This window comes from Dermacentor albipictus, chromosome 9 (assembly GCF_038994185.2).
Source record: "Dermacentor albipictus isolate Rhodes 1998 colony chromosome 9, USDA_Dalb.pri_finalv2, whole genome shotgun sequence".
Taxonomy (NCBI): domain Eukaryota; kingdom Metazoa; phylum Arthropoda; class Arachnida; order Ixodida; family Ixodidae; genus Dermacentor; species Dermacentor albipictus.
In genome coordinates this window covers 100,016,555-100,036,047 of record NC_091829.1, presented here as the reverse complement: position 1 = coordinate 100,036,047, position 19,493 = coordinate 100,016,555, and the positions used below count along the sequence as shown (strand labels likewise).

Genomic DNA, 19,493 nt, shown 5'->3' with positions numbered 1-19,493 from the left:
AATTTGGTTTCCGACAGAAAGTGTCCACGGAAGCAGCATTGATGAAGCAGAGACAATAAAACTGATGAATTTGTAGCAAAAGATTTAGTAATGGGGGTTATGGAGACTTTTGGAAATCATTTATTTTTCTGAATCGCCACCTGCTAATACAAAAACTGAAACAGTATGATATTTAACAGGGATAAGCGGGCTAGTTGGTGGTTGTAAATGGTCGTAAAGCTAGCCGAAAAATGTGAAGTACCGGTGGTTTTCACGGCGCCCAAAAAACTGGCGGGCATGTGCAACATGGTGCAGGCTAAGAACAAAAGAAATGAATGTCATATCAAGCACGTCGACAGGTTCGTCCCATGCAGAATAGGTGTAGTGTACCAGATACCTCTCTCTTGTGGCAATAGCTACATAGGGCAGACGGGACGGTGCCTAAACGTCAGACTGCAGGAGCACCGCACAGGAGTAGAAGGATTGGCGGGGGCTGGCAAACTGGCTGACCATTGTCGCCACTGTCGTAATTGCACGCCTAGGTTCCCTGACACTAAAGTCTTGAAGATGTTTGCGTCACAACTGAGCCGAGAAATCTTTGAAGCCTACTGTATAAAAATGCAATCTGGCACCTGCGTAAGCAGCTCTTCAGTGTCATTGAGCGATAAAGAGTTCCAATATTTACAAGCAAATTTGCGGCACTCACGCCCGCATGTCAACGTCGCGTGATGGCTGTCAGATGGTTAGCAAGTGTGATTCCGATACTTGTATAAATGTGAGATTTCCCGGAGTAAATCTTAGTTGAAGTTCCGCGCCTGTCCTGTGTGTTCCTTTTGTCCCTTGTTTTTATGCTTGTACATGATGCATTCCATTAACAGTATGAAATAGGGGAAAATAGCCTAGCAATTATGGAATCCTACCTGAAACACCCATAGAAGGTGGTCGTTCACGACCGCGCATTTTCTAGACTAGCAGCCATCCGATATGGCACACCACAGGGCAGCATTTAGAGGCCGCTACTGTTCCTATTGTAGAATAATGAAACATTTCTCTCCCGTTTCAGTAAATATCGTAGCGTTCGACGATTACGTAAACTTGCTAATTTCAGGTAAGGCACGACAAGAACTAATCAATAAAGGCAATTACTTTTTGCAATGCTTGCGGCAGCAGGCACTCAGAAACTGCTGAAAGATTCATACAAACAAAACTAAAGGCATTTTGTTTAGACTGAAAGATGGAATATATTGGTGTAACTTTGATCTTGTTTTATGCAATAGGAAGAATGAAATCGTACCAACCTTCAGAAGCCTAGGCGCGGTTTTTTACTGAATCGCATAGTTCGGATGTCCACGCCTATAAACCGCATATAAGGTACAGTAAATCAGCGATAGGCACGTACTTCTACTACAGAAGAGCAGTATGGTACATAGCGGAAATATAATATCATTTATTTCATATTTTTGAAAATATGGGGCAAAAGGACAAAGCAAACTCAAGAAAATATTCTTGTTGCTCAAAACCGAGTAATACGTCTAATCGCGAATGTACCATGTGTACACACACACTAACATGCACTTCACTGCTTTTCATACACTCAAAGTCAACGACCTCTACCCCTACACATTGTTCAGCACGTACAAATGGGCAGTTATGGTTAATAATGACAGACTATTGTCCTTGTACAAATTAAACTGTTTTGTACGTCCTGACGGCACACGAGATTTCGTCCAAATAGCCATCGTTTCTATTGCACTACACAGCGCCATGATTCTCAGTTCTATATTTTACCTTGGAACCTTAATATTCTGAAATCAAAGAATATTTCTGTTGAACAAATCCCAAAGGGCATGCTGCTAAACCACCTATACTTGTTTGAAAATGTCAAGTAATTTTTATGATGTCTATTCTAGCTGATCAGTGTTTAAAATATCATTTCTTTATATATTTATACAAAAAATTATAACATTATCCTAATGATACTAATATGTTTCAGCATGTGTCTATTTTACATAAGTGTGTTATGCTCTATTTACATTGCTTGTATTTTGACCGGTAAAAGTGAGTCAAACTCGGTGAATTTTCAATGGTTTTCTTAAACCATGGTTGGTCTCTGTGTTTCTCCACTGTGTGTACAATGCATCTGTCCAAATGGCATGTGAGCTACCGGCGCTCGGCGCTTCTCAAGCTGCAGATAGCAGCTTTTTGCTCGGTGTTCACTCTTTCTGATGTTCAAACTGTAGCACAAAGAGAAATAAACTTGTGCTGTAAAAGCCATATGAAGGAAAGGTGCAGGAGATATAATGCTGAAGGAGCAATCTGGGCTGACTTCTGAACGAAAACATTAGTCTACAGAGAACAATATTTTTTTTTGGTGTAAGAAATGTTTTATACGTAGCCGCTCAAGCTCCGTGAATGTATTGTTGCGAGTTGTTCTGAAATCTCTGTAGTACCTGCTAAATAGCGTGTTTGCTTTTGTATTTATAAAACGCTGTCTAAGAAACCACAAAGCTTGAACTTCTAGCATTTCGAAGCACTGATTACAGAAGCATTCTCTAGTTGGGGAGCACGCAGAATATATATAGGACTGAACTGAAATGGGATTGACATTCATTGCACCAACCATATCAGTCGGCAGGCACACCTAGATATTTGTTACATTGTAGAAAGCGTTACATTGTAGCACTCATTCAGGAAAACAAAGCGGTTCACTGAATGCCATGGTCTGTGAATGGTTCCTCTCAATGTCCAGTTCGGCTGGACCTCGCTGCAACCATTTACAATGCAAAATTTCGTTGTACCTAATGAACAACTCCCGTGAACACGTCCTCCACCCACCGTTGCTTTGCATCTCGGTAAGCTACCATTCCTCTCCCTTTGCACTCCGATTGGCAAAAAACTTCAAGTGAGCGATTGGAGAAAAAGTTCAATTGTTTTAGCCTTGCACAGAGGATGGTTTCTCAGGGTGACAACGCATAAGCTCCCGTAATTGCTGTATTTCAAAGCCGCCTTATGGTCCAATGCATTTATTTTTATTGCGTTAGCATTCTTAATGTACTTCCCTCATTTCGCAGGGGCTATGTATGTATGTATGTATGTATGTATGTATGTATGTATGTATGTATGTATGTATGTATGTATGTATGTATGTATGTATGTATGTATGTATGTATGTATGTATGTATGTATGTATGTATGTATGTATGTATGTATGTATGTATGTACGTACGTATGCATCTGTTTTCTCGTCAACCTGGGCCATTGGAAAGACCGTGGTCGAGTGGATAGCGCATCAGACTACAGTGCTAAGTTAACAGGTAACAAATTATGTCAATCCGTGTGCGGCAATATGTACATGAGAATCATTCCTCAAAAAATCTGTTTCATGCTGTCGACAAAGCTCACCCAGATGAGGGACTGTGTATTTACCCCTGTTCGAGGAAACTCTTTTAGCCTACTTGGAGCACTGGGTTAGTGCCCCACAGTCTGTGCTGGTCTTCAAAGAACTCCTTTAGGCAAAGGCGCGAATAGTCTTAAGAAGCAAAGAAAGCAAGCTGTGCCAGAAACGAGTGTTCTAGAAAAGTTGTAAAGCTTTCCCCTCCTTATTGTGTCGGCACCGAAATTCTCATAACGGGTGACCTTCAGCCACTGATGAAACTCGTAATATAGCTCTAACGCCTGTCGTATGCTTCAAACAAGTCGCGCGAAACTGAGCCTATATGCTCTGTTAAAGACAGTGGGTAATGTATATTGAGCATTGAAGAGGAAGCTCTTGAAAATCATTCAAAAGATAATTGTTTTGAGTAGGTTGTATTGATGCATTGAATGCAGTCGACCTGGGTTGTTTTTAGGAAATATTTCCTAAAAACAAAGCAGGTTCTATGTCCTGAAGTTAGGCTTTCAATAATACCATTGTGCATCACTCCGTCCTTGCACAACGTCTACTGACAATCAACCTGACGATTGACACATGCTTCTCCTTCATTTGTTATTTCTCCTCAAAAAATGTTTAGCGCTATTTTTTGTTATTGTCTCGTAAGTGTGTCATTTATGCCTAGATGACAATATAACAAACAAAGTGAATATAAAACGTTAAGAAACACTTGCATCATGCTCGCGAGAAATTTCATATTTTACCTTTTTCCAATGTTAAACATCACAATGAAGCTCTACCGGCCTTACCTGTTGATTGTGAAACAAAACCACATATGAAAACAGACCATGGATATTTTCTATCTAATTTGTTGGATACTTTTCGCCACATTAGTACAGGTATAGCTATTCAGAAAATTGACTAGCTATAGCATGTTGTTTCGACTAGCAAGTACACCCGTTGACCGGAATAAAAAAGAGAGTCATTATTACTGGTATGGGGAAAATGTGAATCTGCTGCTCTCTATACAATTTATCTTTCAAAATGATACACCACCGTTGTTTTTGGATGCGAATTCGTGTTGCATTGTCCTTAAGGTGCTCATTTTCCTCCATTTACACTCTAATTGTTAAACAAAATAAAAGATTAACTGCGCCTTTCTTCGAAAACTTCAAAAGCCGCACCCAATTCCGGTTCTCAAATTCAGAGGTGGAAGGAATACAAATGCACTTGTTAATGTGCCTTCGGAAAACGGCAAGAAACCCTAGATGGTCAAAATTGCTCCGGGCCCTTTCCTTGCAGTGCCCCGCATAAGCTAATGGCAAGCTTAGCGATCCTAGACACCGTAATTTATTTTAATTGTTAGTCATGGTCTTTTGAATGTACAAAGGAAAAGCGCACATAAGTTGAGCGGCAGCATCCCGGTGTCAGATGCCTCCGAAATGTCTACTGCCTCTTTTTGCTACTCTCTACTATATGAGAGCTAACTTTGTCGTGCTTTTGTGCATAAGCGGAGAATATAATTCTGACTTGAAAGATAAGTGTTATATTCAAAAAATGAATTTTAGTTTTTCGTAGACGCAACGAAAGGGGCGTTGAAAAGCAATAATTTTAGTGGTTTGCATTTAGTGCAGTCCCCGAAGGGGAACCGTCTAGACGTTGCTTCGGGAGTGGTCTAAAAAAACTAGGATTTGACTTATAGTCATACGTTTCAGTCGATAGATTACGCTCAAGCTTAAATTTTTTTCATTTTCTGTTATTTTCTTCACACCATGCAGATGACGTCCAGATACCTGCGTTAAACTATTCATTGCAGGTCGTTCACTCTCACCTGTTCATAAATTACGGGTCCTCAAGTTATATCAGAGCCTGATTGCTGCGACTGGCCTCATTACACGCAACCGTCGTCCACAGTCTCAAAAGCGAGATGAATTGGTATTTGCGTAGCTCGGACGCGCGCAAGCGCGCACGGACGATATCGTTGGTTTCTCTATAGAAGCGTCCGTTTCCGTCGCGCTATCCGTCAAAGAGCACCGCGTGGTTCCCGGTCCCATGCACAAAAGGCAAGCGATGCCAGATTTTACCTCACGCAGTTTACTACGAACCTGTGCTCTTCGACACGTTATGCTACTAATCTGGCTCGAAAGAGAATTGGGGAGGTTCACATAAAAACACACAAAAAGGAATGCACGCGTTGACGTGGCGCCCATCTACGCCAATCACTGCGCGAGTAAACCAAGCAGAAAACCGACAACGGCTTTGTTTAGTGAACCAATGACGACTGCATCTGCGCCGCTATCGTCTGACTGTAACGTCATCGGTGCGGTATGACGCACTCCAGAAGAGGTCGTATCTCCGGCATACCTTTAACAAGTTCCTATCGCAGTTCCTTTGTTCTAAACAGAATTGGCTGCGGCATTCCGTTCTTCATACAGGGATGCGCACAGCCCCAACTTTTTTTATTAAAACCACCTGGCCCCTATTTTTTTAATGTTATGAATCATTTTCGCGGACGTCAGTGATAGGCGTCATGTTCAGCTGCTAGCAGGACAAGAAGCTGTGTAATTAGCCAGAAAAGTGGAAGCATAAGAAAAACAAGAGTAATAATAATAAAGCAACATAAATCGTAGCCTGATATTTAGCAAACAAGGCTCCGCCTAGTTTCTTGCTGTATTTTTATCGAGACGTTAGGTATATAAAGCAGTCTGTTGCTTCATTCGCAGAAGTAAGTTTGACGAAGATTTGAACGACAGGACCAGACGAAATCAGGTGAGTTCATGCCTTGATAGCGGAGAAAATTGCCTCGTTTAGCTTTAACAGCGCTCTCACAAGTGTCTTTAGTCATATTGTAGTGCTCCTTTGATAGCATATGCTGTATATTTTGCCACATACATGTAGTGCAAACTTCAAAACCAAAACGAAAGGCACACGAGGATGAATTTCGGTAAGTGTCGCTTGATGCACTCAGTTTTACAACACTTGTAACAAATACTTGCATCTTATCTGTCTATATGAAGGAGAAGTGCTCGGTTGTGCTATGTTTTCCAGAGAAAGAGGATGCACAAAAATAGCAGCGGGAAATTGCCTCTAGACAATATATACATACATATATATATATATATATATATATATATATATATATATATATATATATATATATATATATATATACATATATATATATATATATATATATATGTCAAGGAAAGAATATGTAGGTCCGGTGCATGATTAGTTGAAAAGACGAAGGGGCACACTTACGAATATCGCATGTTTAATGGCTTAACTTTTCGGGCGTGTGGCACGGCCTTCGTCAGTATAAACATAGATAAAAGAGTGCAGCCGCTTTTATGCGCACACGGACATAGTCAGCAGTACATGCACGTGTATACTTGCAAATAATCAAAGAAGAAAGTGCAGCAGCAAGTATACCTTAGCACGCTAAATGACATGTATAAAATATTGCGGTGTCACGATGATTGTGCATGAGGTTACAGAATGATATCAATTGCGACATGGCTAAACTAGGGACAAACGGATTTGGCATGCTTTATCAATTCTGCACAAGAACATGCACGTCAAGATATGACAGAAAGGCGCGACATTTTTGCTACGCTCTCGTTGATACCGGATGACACCACGTTAAATAATTGAATGCGGAAGGATTCTCATACTTCGACGTCATGGTGCGATTTGAAACCTGATTGCATTACTGTTACATTGATATTGTCAAAGGTATGTCCTGGAAGTTGAACATGTTTATCTAGTGGCATGTGCGGCAAGCTGTTAACGTGTGCGTGTGGTTGTTGGATCGGACACAAAAAGGCGTTTCGCTCTGATGGATATACTGCATATGACAAACGGAACATTCAACTAGCTAGCTGATATTAGTACTTTCGCAAGTGAAGGGGCCGTTGATTTTAGCTGAAAAATAGGATGCTGTGCTTCTAGCAGTCTTTGATGTGGTCATATGTGTACAAACTTTACAGCGGAACTTAACGCAGCGATAACAACCAGCAAGAGCAAAAGGCTCATTCTTTGAAGAGGTTACTAGGTCACGCAGATTCCTAGAGAGACGATAGACCATTCTTGGCGATTCCGCGAAGATGTTTTTAAAGGGGTCACTCTTTGCCAATGAGTTATAATGCTTCCTCAGAATGTGTGACCCGTTAGGAATGGATGCAGTGTGGCCGTGCTGGTGCATCCAATGGATCCTGGCACGCTCTGCGGTTCCGGTAAAGTGGACGACGACGAAAGGCTGGTGGGGCACGAGCATTTGCGGCCTAACAACCGATAGAATCCGACCCTAGTGTTGGCAGACATATTACTTAGCTTCAAAGACACTGTGACAGTATGCTTTGATAACCACGAAGCTGAGCCTGGGAGCTGAGATATCTCGAACTAAAACTACGTGACTTGAATGGAAAGCCCGCTGGTCCCAAGATCGCCGCAAAAAAGATGCTCGCCTCACGTGCGCGGACATTAAGACAATCTTATTTTTTATATATTCAAGACGTGATATCGCTGTGCCGAAAGGTCGCTGCCGAGATGCCGAAGCCCTACAAGGCTGGGAATATCCTGAAAGGGATCGAAAACGACGCCTTCAACCTTTAAAGGTGAAAATTTTTGCTCTACAGTCACTGCCTTCATAGAAGACTGCCGGTGTTTGGAAGAGTCTAAACGCCGGCGCATAGGACGTGTTTGCCCGGCTTTCATCACGGTACTAACTTCCTTTTGCGAAGTCCACACAGCACTACAGCCGTCAGTTCGATCAGATTGGTTTACTCAGATTGAACGCCGTGAACTTGAGGGCTTGACCTCTGCTGAACTTCACGTCGTGGACTCGAACTCGACTGCGACTCGATTTGTCCAAGCTATTTTATGTCCAGCAGCAACTCGCCAACGCGGACATTCATTGTGCATTCTTTGCCATCCCAACACAAACTTCGTGGCATGCGCTCTCATCCCATCGAAAGTAGTGATTCCCTTCCTAGTATTGCGACACTGCTGTGTGGAGCACTCCTGACGATCCACTGATATGCTTTAATTATCACCGTATCGGCCACGTCAACCGTTACTTCGCCACATTCAGGCTCTCGCCGCGTTGTGCCCTTTACCGTCGTGTGCGTCGTGCAACGTCATGTGCCATTTACCGCAGTCCGGATAGCAACTGTTTCCCACATTTAACCATGTTGTATTTCGCCAACGCCGATGTTCCCACACAGATTAATAGTAGCTTCCCGTCACCTTGTGGTCACTGGTCACGCTCATCTCCAGGCCATCGCCCGTCATCCCCCTTTAGCCCGGCCCGTGTCTGTCAGGAAAACTAAAGTGCAGCACCCAAGATGTGAAGCTGCATTGACAACTTCCACCTCAAATATTGTTCTGACGCTGCCCACTACCCGGAACTTCTTAGCCGTTGATGTTGATAAAGACACTATTTGTGCTCTTATCGACACCGGGGCCCACATCTCTGTAATGAGCGCAGGTCTTCGTCATCGTCTTCATAAATTACTCAACCCTGCCACTAGCGCATCCTACGAATCACTGATGGCAAGACTTCTGCCATTATAGGGATGTGAACCACCTGTCTCTACATTGCTGGTCATCGTACGTCCGCCGAAATTGTAGTTATTGAGAAATGCCTCGCGGCCTACACCTTTGGATTAGATTTTCTGTCCACTCATTTTTCCATCATTGATTGTGCCACCGGTGCTCTGCTGCTTGAGCTGCCGCATGTTCCCGATACTCCAGCTGAAATACCACTACGCCTGGGATCTCACCATGACGTTCGATGCGCCCCTCAAGCTGCAACATACGTTACTTTGACGTCTTCGCGATGTTCCCGATGACGACTGCGTCTTTTCTGCCATTGTCAACGTTCTCAGCCCACGATGTCACACTTGCTAATACTATTGTTTTCGTTACTGACAATACAATGGTCGTTCCCGTTCTCAAAGTCAGCCTGTTGACTAAGGTTATATCTCACCGCATGTCGCTGGCCACTATTTCCGTGCTTGATCCCTACACGATTGGCACTTTCGATGCAGATGTTTCGCTGCGTTCTTAATCCGTCAACTACTCGCCTTATTCTCTCGACGACTTTAACAAGCGGCTTTCCTCCACATATGAGATCCCGCGCAAGCTAAAGATTTCAACGGCGCCGTGGTGTCCTATCGGGACATCTTTATTTTTCACTACCACCCTCTAGATCAAACATTTGTCCTGACTCATCGAATCAAAACCGCGGACGCTAATTCTATACGCCGCCATCCGATCAAGTGCCGTTTCGCAAATGTCAAGTCAACCAGAACGACGTCACCAAAATTATTTTAAAAGATGGCATCGTACCTTCATCTCGCCCAGTGGCCTCTCTTGTCGTTCCCGGGAAAAAAGTCGCAGTTTAGCCCGAAAGGCGAAACATCGATTACGATAACAAACTAGTAGACAGCTACACGAAGCACGGATAGGGGATTTATCGGCCGTATAAACTTGGAAACATTCGCTTACCAACCTCAATTCACAAGCATATCGTGTCATCGCGCAAAAGCAAACATGAACACATAACACTCGAAATGCGCGGACACTCGCTGTCAATACGATAGTGGGAGCAAGGGTGGACGCAGCAGCAGCAAACGAAGTGACGTCCCTGCAGTCTATCGCTTCAACGCAAGAGCGGAAAGAACACAGCGCACACAGATATGCCTTTCAAGATACGGCGTGCGCGACAACGTGTGGCCGTGCAAATTAGAGAGTTGTGGGCGGAGTTAAGCTGCCCTGACGGCCCCCTTTCCTCCATATGTGGCACGCGAGATTGAGCAGCGATCGTAAGTCCCCCTGGCACCTGGTCGCGAAATGCCCACTTGCTGCAAGAGCACATCTGAGCAAAGTATCTGAGCCAAGTAACTCATAACGACGACTACTGTCTGCCTCACATCGATGACACTCTCGGCTACCTTCATGGAGCCCGATAGTTTTCGTCTATCGACTAGCTATTGGCAGATTTCAGCCAACCCTACCGACCGCGGAAGAAAAAAACGTACTTTCTTAGTCCAGTCGACCTGTACCAATTGGAGGTCATGTCGTTCGGACTGCGTAATGGCCTAGAAACTTTCGAAAGTTTGATAGACTCTCTACTGCGGGGATATAAGTTGTTGGCCAGACTATGCTATTTACACGGTACCCTTGCCTACTGACCCACGTTTTACATCCACCTCATCCATTATTCGGCCGTTCTTGCGGTTTTCTGTATACCTGCTCTTCAGCTCAGTTCAGCCAAGTGCCGTTTTGTGCGACGCCAAATAACAATGCTTGGTGACTTTGCCAGTGCTGCCGACGTTCAATGAGACCCCGAGAAGGTGCGAGCTGAGCACTGCTGCATCAAGCATCTCGCGTTCATCTACAATGTTGATATTATGTTGTGGGCACATATCACCTTTAGGGTTCATTGTCTTGTTTCTAGGCAGTGCCATCGTTTAACCTGGGTTAATTTTAACTTTATTTTGTAGGGACCATGGTTTATTGTTACTTAATCATAGATTACATCTTTCTTCCAACTCATCTTCATTTTAGCCAGACAGACAGGCTGGCATCATTTGCCTATATATCAATTACACTGTTCTGTAGATGTTTAAAATCTCATTTATGTATAATGGCGGTAAAATGGCGGACCTTATACGCTTCCCTGCGGGACACCTTTACTGATCAGCAATGAAGATGAGTCACAGTTTTCAAAAACATGAATTAAAATCTACCTAGCAAATATGATTTATCTAAAGCCAGAAGAGTGCCCCGAACACCATGCATTTCTAACTGATGCAATAGTCAATTATGTACAAGGGAATCAGAATGTTTAATGAACTCTCTATAGAAACCTACCACACATAGCATGCTCTCGATGTTTTCTGAAAGGAAATAATTTTGCCTTAACACGGCTAACTACATTGACATGCTTTTCCAGAAACCAAACATGGCATCACTGATAGTATCAGTTTTATTTTGAAGAAAAGCGAAGTGAGCTCAGTCATCTCCGGTTGTTTTCTGCAGCATTCAGATGCCCCACTTAATTGAGAATATTTAATTGCGAAAACGGAACACAGGCTCATTCATTTTATATCCGTCTCCACGCCCTCCTGTGCGTCTAAAGTTGATTTTAATGCATTTTCAAATTTTGCGTAATTAATAAAAGGTTCCATATGACTATATAAACTGATATGACTAACGCCAGATATACACGACGAACGAAGAACGTTTATTGAACAGTACGCAGGAATATATATAGGCCCGAGAGGCGTGATAATGCAGCACGGAATAATGCTTCTTTCAAGACCGCGATGACGTCACAACACAGCGCCGCACTACCTTATAAACTAGGTTACAGTGTAATCATTTCAAAAATTATAGGGAGGTGATCAGTGTTTGTTCCGTAATCACCAGTCTTCCAGGTGTCCGAAATGCTGCCACCTCTACGTAACAAAAGTATGTGCGCTCGCATTTAAGCAATAGAAATTATTCAAGAAAACTCATTTTCCTAAGCTTTTGCCACACGTGTCCGTTTGGAAACCCAACGATACATGATGAGAATACCTTATCAAAACAAGTGGTCAAACTGTGAGATAACCTTTCTGAGCCTGGGTTATTGTTGCTTTTTTCGTTGCTGTTGCTTTTGTATTTCCCGTATTTGTATCGACCACCCAGTTGGACCGTGCATCCGCAGTATTCTATAAATAAAAATAAAAAAAAGTCTCCCCTAGTAGGATGTACTCCTGACTGCAAGCAATAGAGTTATTGAGATAACGGGTACGTTGCACTCCAGCGGGGAAGTACATGTTAATTATAGAAGAAGGCGTACAGTCAGGAAGTATAAAATATAGTGTTAATACTTCACAGTCCGGTGACATTTTCTGGTATGGTATAGTAGCATTATGGCAGGTTATAGTAGCTTACAGTATAGTAGGTTTATGGCTGGTATACAAAATAAACTACACATACTGCCTAGGGACAGGTGGTCAAATCGAAACCTCGGACGTTTTTTAGATCAAAAGTCTGACCAGCAGCAAGGACTAGCTTCCTGTAAAATAATAATATCTGGAGAATATTTAGAAGTCCGATATAATAAGTATGTTGCAGCGGAAAGTATGGAATGACAGTTACACTGAATTACTGTTAAACTTCCTAAGGTGAATACATCCGAGAAGCCCAGACTGCTTGGTCTAAAACGCTCTCTTTAAAGAAGTCCTTCTTAGTCGGAATTTCTCCCACGCAGTTTTTTGCCTTGTAGTTGGTCGCAAAGCTACATATTTTCTCTATCGCCGATCTTGTTCGCTGAAGTCATAAGTTTAAGTCATATCTACATCTTGAGAGAGAGAGAGAACAACTTTAGTGAAAATGCCTGCAGAGTCGGTTAGGCTCCCTCCACGCAGGGAGGACAAGCTTTCACCGCGACGCGGCCACTACGTCAGTCTCGTGCATTGTGCTCCTCGAGGTCTGCGTGCCTCGCTACTTCCGGGGATCCGAGAGGGTCGCCGCCCCCTTCCTGGGGGTGCTGCTCCCTTCTCCTCGGTTTCGCGCGGTCGCTGCCTCTCTAGAGCTGCCGAGACCTGCTGGACGGCCTTGAGTTGTGTCTCTTGGTCATAACTCCTCGTTGCAGCCTCTAGCTGCGGCGGGATCGTTGTCTTCTCGCTGGCTTCACGCGGATTTATACTACAGTCCCAAAGGATGTGGGCCGCGGTGGCTCTCTCCTTAGCGCACAGTCTACAAACGTCACTTGCGTACACGCTCGGACACACGTGCTTAGCTAGCATCGGGGTGAGCAGGGACCCCGTCTGTAATTGCCTGTATAGCACTGCCTCCTTCCGGGTAAGCCCCGGATGAGGTGGCGGCATAGTCTGTCTGTTAAGTCTGTACCACTTCACTATTTCGTTGAAGGTGGTCATCTTGTCCTTGGCACTGCACCGCGACCAACACTCCGAGTCGGCCGTGCTTGCAGCTGCGCGGTTGGTTAGTGCTCGCGCGGCTGAGTTGGCCGTCTCGTTGTGGTTCACGTTCCCGCGTTCCGACACGTCACTGCCCATGTGGGCCGGAAACCACTTGATCACCACAGGTCTTTTGTGTTCGATGTGTTCGGCCTTGCTCAGTATGCGCGCGGCCTCACTACATACCCTACCCTTGGCGTAGTTCTTCACTGCCGTTCTAGAGTCACACAACACTGTAGTGCATCCGGGGTCGGAGATGGCCAAGGCGATGGCCACCTCCTCCGGCCGGTGTGCCTCTCGAGTCCGGACGCTCGCCGTAGTCTTCGTTGCACCCGTCGATGCCCCGACAGCCACCACCGCGTATGCGTCGCTGCTCCCTCGATACTCCGCCGCGTCCACGTAGACGGCTCCTTCTTCTCTGGCGTGGAGGTCCACGAGAGCCCTGGCCCTCGCCAACCTCCGCTCCTTGTTGTGCTCGGGGTTCACGTTCCTCGGAATCGGGTAGACCCTGAGCTTTCTGTTGATGCTATCCGGTATAGGTACGTCTTCCTGCTGGTTGGCTTCCCTCGGCTCGAGGCCAAGGTCCCGCAGTATCTGTCTTCCGGTTCTCGTTTCAGAGAGACGCTCGAGTTGCGCCGTTCACTGTGCTTCGGCTATTTCGTCCAGCGTGTTGTGGACTCCCAGCGCCATGAATTTTTCGGTACTCGTGCTCCCGAGGAGGCCGAGTGCCGCCTTATACGCCTTGCGTATGGTGGCGTCTATCTTGTTACGTTCGCTCGGCCTCCAGTTGTGGAAGGCGGCAACGTACGTTATGTGGCTAACTGCGAAGGATTGAACGAGCCTAGTCAGGCTCTCCTCCTTCATCCCCGCTCTTCTGTTGGACACCCTCTTGATGAGTCTCATTGCCGCGGCCGCTTTGCCCACGAACTTGTTGACCATTTCACCGTTAACACGGTCTCGCTGGATGAGCAGCCCGAGCACTCGAATCTTCTCGACCTCCGGTATTACCTGTCCTCCCGCTGTCTTGATCGTAATCTTGGGACGCTCGTACTTGGCTTCCATATTCTTTCTTTTCCTGCCCGCTCCTGTCGGTGGAATCACCAGCAGTTCTGACTTGGCCGGAGAGCATACGAGTCCAGACCCGCCCAGCTGCTCCGCGATGGCGTTGACCGCTTCTTGCAGCGTTGTCTCGATGTGTCCGTCGCTTCCTCCCGGTACCCATAGCGTAACGTCGTCGGCGTAGATGGTGTGCCGGACTCCCGCTACTCTTTCTAGCCGTTTGGCCACCCCGATCATCACGAGGTTGAAGAGTAGCGGGGAGATCACCGAGCCCTGCGGAGTTCCCACGCTGCCCAGCTTCTTCTCTTCGAGCTTCAGGTCTCCCGCGCAGATTTCGGTGGTCCGTTCCGTCAAGAAGTCTTTGATGTACTGGTAAGTCCTTCTGCCCATGTTTAGCCTGGATACTTGGGCCAAGATAGCCGAGTGCCTCACTTTATCGAAGGCGCTCTGCAAGTCCAGCCCGAGTATGGCTCTGTTGTCATTGGTGCCCGTCATATCGTCGATGATCTCGTTCTTCAGTAAGATCATGGCGTCTTGCGTCCCGAGCTTCTTACGAAACCCGATGATGGAATTTGGGTAAAGCTCCGATTCTTCCAGGTAACGCTGCCACCTGTTCATGAGAACGTGCTCGAGGACGTTTCCCACGCACGAAGTCAGCGAGATCGGCCTGAGGTTCTCTATGTTGGGCGGCTTGCCAGGCTTGGGGATGAGGATCGTCTTGGCTGCTTTCCATTGCTTGGGCAGCCTTCCTTCTTGCCAGCACTTGTTGTAGAAGTTCGTGAGCGCTTCGATGGCCGCTTCGTTGAGGTTCTTGAGCGCTCTGTTGGTCACTCGATCGGGACCCGCGGCGGACCTGCCATTGAGATCCTGCAGGGCAATTCTGACTTCCCACGTCTGGATGTCTCGGTCTAGCGTCTCGTTCTCGTTTCCTTGGTAATCTGGGTGTCTTTCCGTGGGGGTGGTCGGTAGGTACTTGGCGTCCAAGCGCTTCTTGACCTCGTCCTCCCCGTGTTCGCAGATCGCCTTGTGTAGGATCCTGGCCAGGTTGTTTTGTTGGTGGCCCTTGGTCTTGGTTTCGTCGAGGAGGTGCCGCAGCATGTTCCACGTCTTGCCCTTGTGCATCTGTCCGTCGGCTTCGTTGCAGGCCTCGTTCCACTGTTGGGTGCATAGCACCCTGCAGTGGACCTCGATCTGCCTGTTGAGCTCGGCGATCTTCTTCCTTAGACTTCGGTTGGTTCGTCGCTTCTGCCACCTCGCCTTTATGGACTGTTTGGCTTCTATCAGGTGGGCCAGCCGACTGTCCATCTTGTCTATCCGTTCGTCCGTCTCCAGCTCTCTGGTGGCTCCTTCCGTCGTCTCAACGACGTTGGCCGCCCATTGCTCGATGTCTGTAATGTCCAGTTGCACCGCGGGTAGCGCCTTTCGAAAGGCGTCCCAGTCCGTAATGCGATGCTTCCTTATGCCGCTGTTCCCTTGGCCTTCGAGCGGTACGACGACCTCTACGATGTAGTGATCGCTGCCCAGCTCTTGGTCCGTGTTTCTCCATGTTGCTTCTCTCGATCCTCCGTCAGTTTTGACGAAGGTAAGGTCCGGAGTGGTGTCTCTCGTAACCGATGTGCCGATCCTGGTGGGAAAGGCCGGATCCGTGATTAGGTTCAGTCCCACGTCGGTGGCGTCTTGCATCAGCTCTCTCCCCTTGACCGTCGTTCTGTGGTAGCCCCAGTCTTGGCTCGGAGCGTTAAAGTCTCCGCACACTACGAGCGTATTGCTCCCCGCGACTGAACTCGCTTTGTGGAAGAGTGCCTTGAATTTCTGTTGTCCGTGGGACGGATTGCTGTAGACGTTCACCAGGAAAGTGCTCTCCTTCCTCCTCTTTCCCGTGATTACTTCCACCGTGCAGTGTTCGATGGCGCTTCTGCCGATCGTTTCGTGTTCCATGAAGGTGATCCCTTTCCTAACGAAGGTGCATCTTGAGTTTCTCTATTCCATATATATCGGAGAGACCGATATGGTCGACTTTCTCAGAAGTTGATGGCTTTGATGAGTCGTTATTCCTGAATGGCTGCGCGGTCGATAGTTCAATAGGTGGACTCCGCGGTAGACCCGACACCGCATCCTCAATATTGGCTTTATTAGTTACTTGAAGCCACGGAGCTAGTTGAGAGGACAGCACCAGCGGGTGAGATTTGTCACAAAGCGCGTCATTGCTTTCTCCAACGCTTCTGCTACGGAAGCTCCCACAACCTGCGAGATTGAGTTTTCCATACACATTGTTTGACGGGCCGTTATACCAGCATACCCTTCAGTGCTCCTCTGAATTTCTCCAATGGCCTCACGATGAGAGCATCGAGGTCTATCAATTATTTCAAGGATTAGCATTTCCTTTGACCTTACAGGGCAGTTATGCACATCTGCAGGGTGAGTACCACTGCAAAGGCAGCATCACTCATGTCGGAAAGAACAGCCATTTGAATTATGGCCTTCTGCGCAAAGCCAGCATCGTGTGTTACACCTGCAACCTTTTTATGGAGTGGCCAAAGCGCAAGGAATTTAGGCACTGAAGAACGCGGGATGATAGAGGCTCTACTCAGTATATAAGTATAAAAGCCTTGATTACCCATGGGCGGTTCAATGAAGAAAATGTAGCAAGGACTGTTTCTATGGGCATGCTCTCACAATCAACGATACGGCTGCAATGATACGCAGCAATCATGCCTGCCGCTGAAAATGTCTCTAACACTTCTATGGGACATAGACGTATGTCGACACCGCGGACTAGGCCTTTGGTACATGCAAGGTGATGAGGTGATACTGCTCACTGGTTGTGTTGCAAAAAAATCGCACTTCAGTAAATCATTAACACAAGCCTGGTGCGATGAACACCAAAGAATGCCCTCACGGCCGAACTGTCGAACCCCCGTGATTTCTTGAAAATTGGCCGAGGCCATCCGGAGTTCGGTCAGAACTGCCTTGGATTCTTCTCGCGAATAACTCGGCCACCACTAGGGACCAAAGCAACAGGTACGCTGCACGTCCCATTGTATAAGAAAAGCTCCACCGGCTACTGAGAGGGAGGAACAAAAGCCGACCTGAAGGAAGCCTCATGACCTGGCGATGAGGGAGAGACATTGCAGACAAATAGGAAATTACTGTGGCAAGTTAGCAGATATCGAAGCAAAAGTTCAAATACAATTAGGTAAATGCAAAGGGAAAAAGAAAACCACCAGCCACTTGACAAGAAACAACGTTCGAAGCAGCCTCCTGGTCCCAAAGAGGGAGACACCCTGTCTTGTCTTGTCCATAGATTGGATCTACGTCTGAAACTTCGTCTTCCCCCACGGTTAGCACGAGCGGGAGAAACATTTCTGTGCCGCGGGTAGCTCGGCATGATGTTTACTAATTCCCATTCATTACTCATTGGGATGGCCGACAGCCCTGCATGCGACAACTATGGCTGCGAGGAGACGATCAAGCGCCTCCCATGTGCCCGTCCCCATTCCGATATGGGAAGCAAACTGCTTGCGACAACGCTCGAAAAACTGGTCGATCGCCCCTTCACAAAGGACAAAGTTCTCGGACACTGGCCCAGACCTGTTACGTCAGTTAAGGCCTTAGGTTGCTCAAGTCCTTAAGGGCTTTCAATTCTGCGACAGACTTTTAATGTTGTAGCGTGTAGCATCACGTTAAATGGGGAGTTTGTTCACTTTATTTTTATTTGTTTCTGCTTTCACTTTTATTCCCTGTAGCGCTTTCCCCAGCACAGGGTAACCAGCCGGTGCCTACAGTGGCTAATCACCCAGCCTTTCCGTTTCTTTTATCTTTCTCTCTTTCTGTTTTTCTCTCTACACGCTTAACATTTGTCCTCCCGCCTCTCCCGCTTACCCGCTTCTCCCTTTTAAATAAAGGAACTGCAAAGAACAGCGCTGAATAATAGGATTTATATTGAGTTGAATTGCAAGATTTTCAAGCTTGGTACTATATTTGTGAGCGGTGTTGAATATACCATGTCAGCAACGCGCGAATTAGCAGGTATTAAATCCGATGCGCAGGATTCAGCCTCCCTTTGGTTTAGACTCCAATGCTTCTGTACAGATCTGGCTTTGAAGTTACTGCTGTTGGCTCTTGTACCATTTGTTCACGCCGGTGGCAGTTCGACGGAACCGAAGCCTCTGAGTCGTAAGTACGCAAGTAAAACGTCTCTTCCATTCTTTTCTTGTTCGTCTTTCTTTTACCGTTTGAGTTTTCGTTCTCATTCTTTTTCTCCTGTCAAGACGTAGTGACCAACTGAGATGGTTACAGCTGCTGGACACTTCATTACGAAGTTCGCATGAGTGCGAGAACCATTATTGTTAGTTAATAAAGGGCGACAATTTGGGAAAGTTGGCTACTGAGCCCGCTATGCGAAAATAGTTACTAGCACAAACACACACACACACAGACATTAAAAAACTACAAAAGAGAATAGTTCAAAAAATTATTCAAACGTTTCGCTATATCACAGAGTGAACATCTCTAATTACGTTCCTTACATTAATACCAGGGTTTCCAGCGAAGACCTTAAGGAATTTTCAAAAAGAAATTGCCTGCGGTATATAGCACATTATTTGACCTTGAAGTGGTCCTCTCAAAGTGCTGGACATTACGTTCACGAGAAATTGAAATGTGCAATAGAATAATTGCGAAAAATTCACTAATACTATTCCTAATTAATTACCTCGCAGCACACATTGCAACATACATATTCCAGGGAGTGAGAGTGCAAGACCTATCCACTAGTGAATCATTCTGTACGTGACAGCATTTTCGTGTCATGCCCCCTCAAACTTGAGGTGAAAAATGCATGTCAGTTTCACGTTTTTAACAAAACGCATTATTGCAATCAAGCCGAAAATTCACTCTACCGCCAGTGTATTTCGTCGCAGAGCTCAGGAATCTTCTAAAAACTAGCGTCATCATGAGATTTCAGTCCAAAGAGAATCACCTTGTGAACCCTGCAGCTACAATTTGTTAATTGAAATATGGCCTTAAGTTATTTAGCTAACGCTAAACAATGAATTTTTCTTAATAGGTTGATCATGCATTTCCATTCTTTTCAAAAGCAATGTCCACTC

The 19,493-nt window shown here is 45.9% G+C and overlaps 1 pseudogene; it reads right to left on the bottom strand.

Annotated features, from left to right (window-relative positions):
• Positions 1-12,750: 12,750 nt before the first annotated feature.
• Positions 12,751-15,687, bottom strand: LOC139049955 (uncharacterized; annotated as a pseudogene).
• Between the last annotated feature and the right edge of the window lie 3,806 nt (positions 15,688-19,493).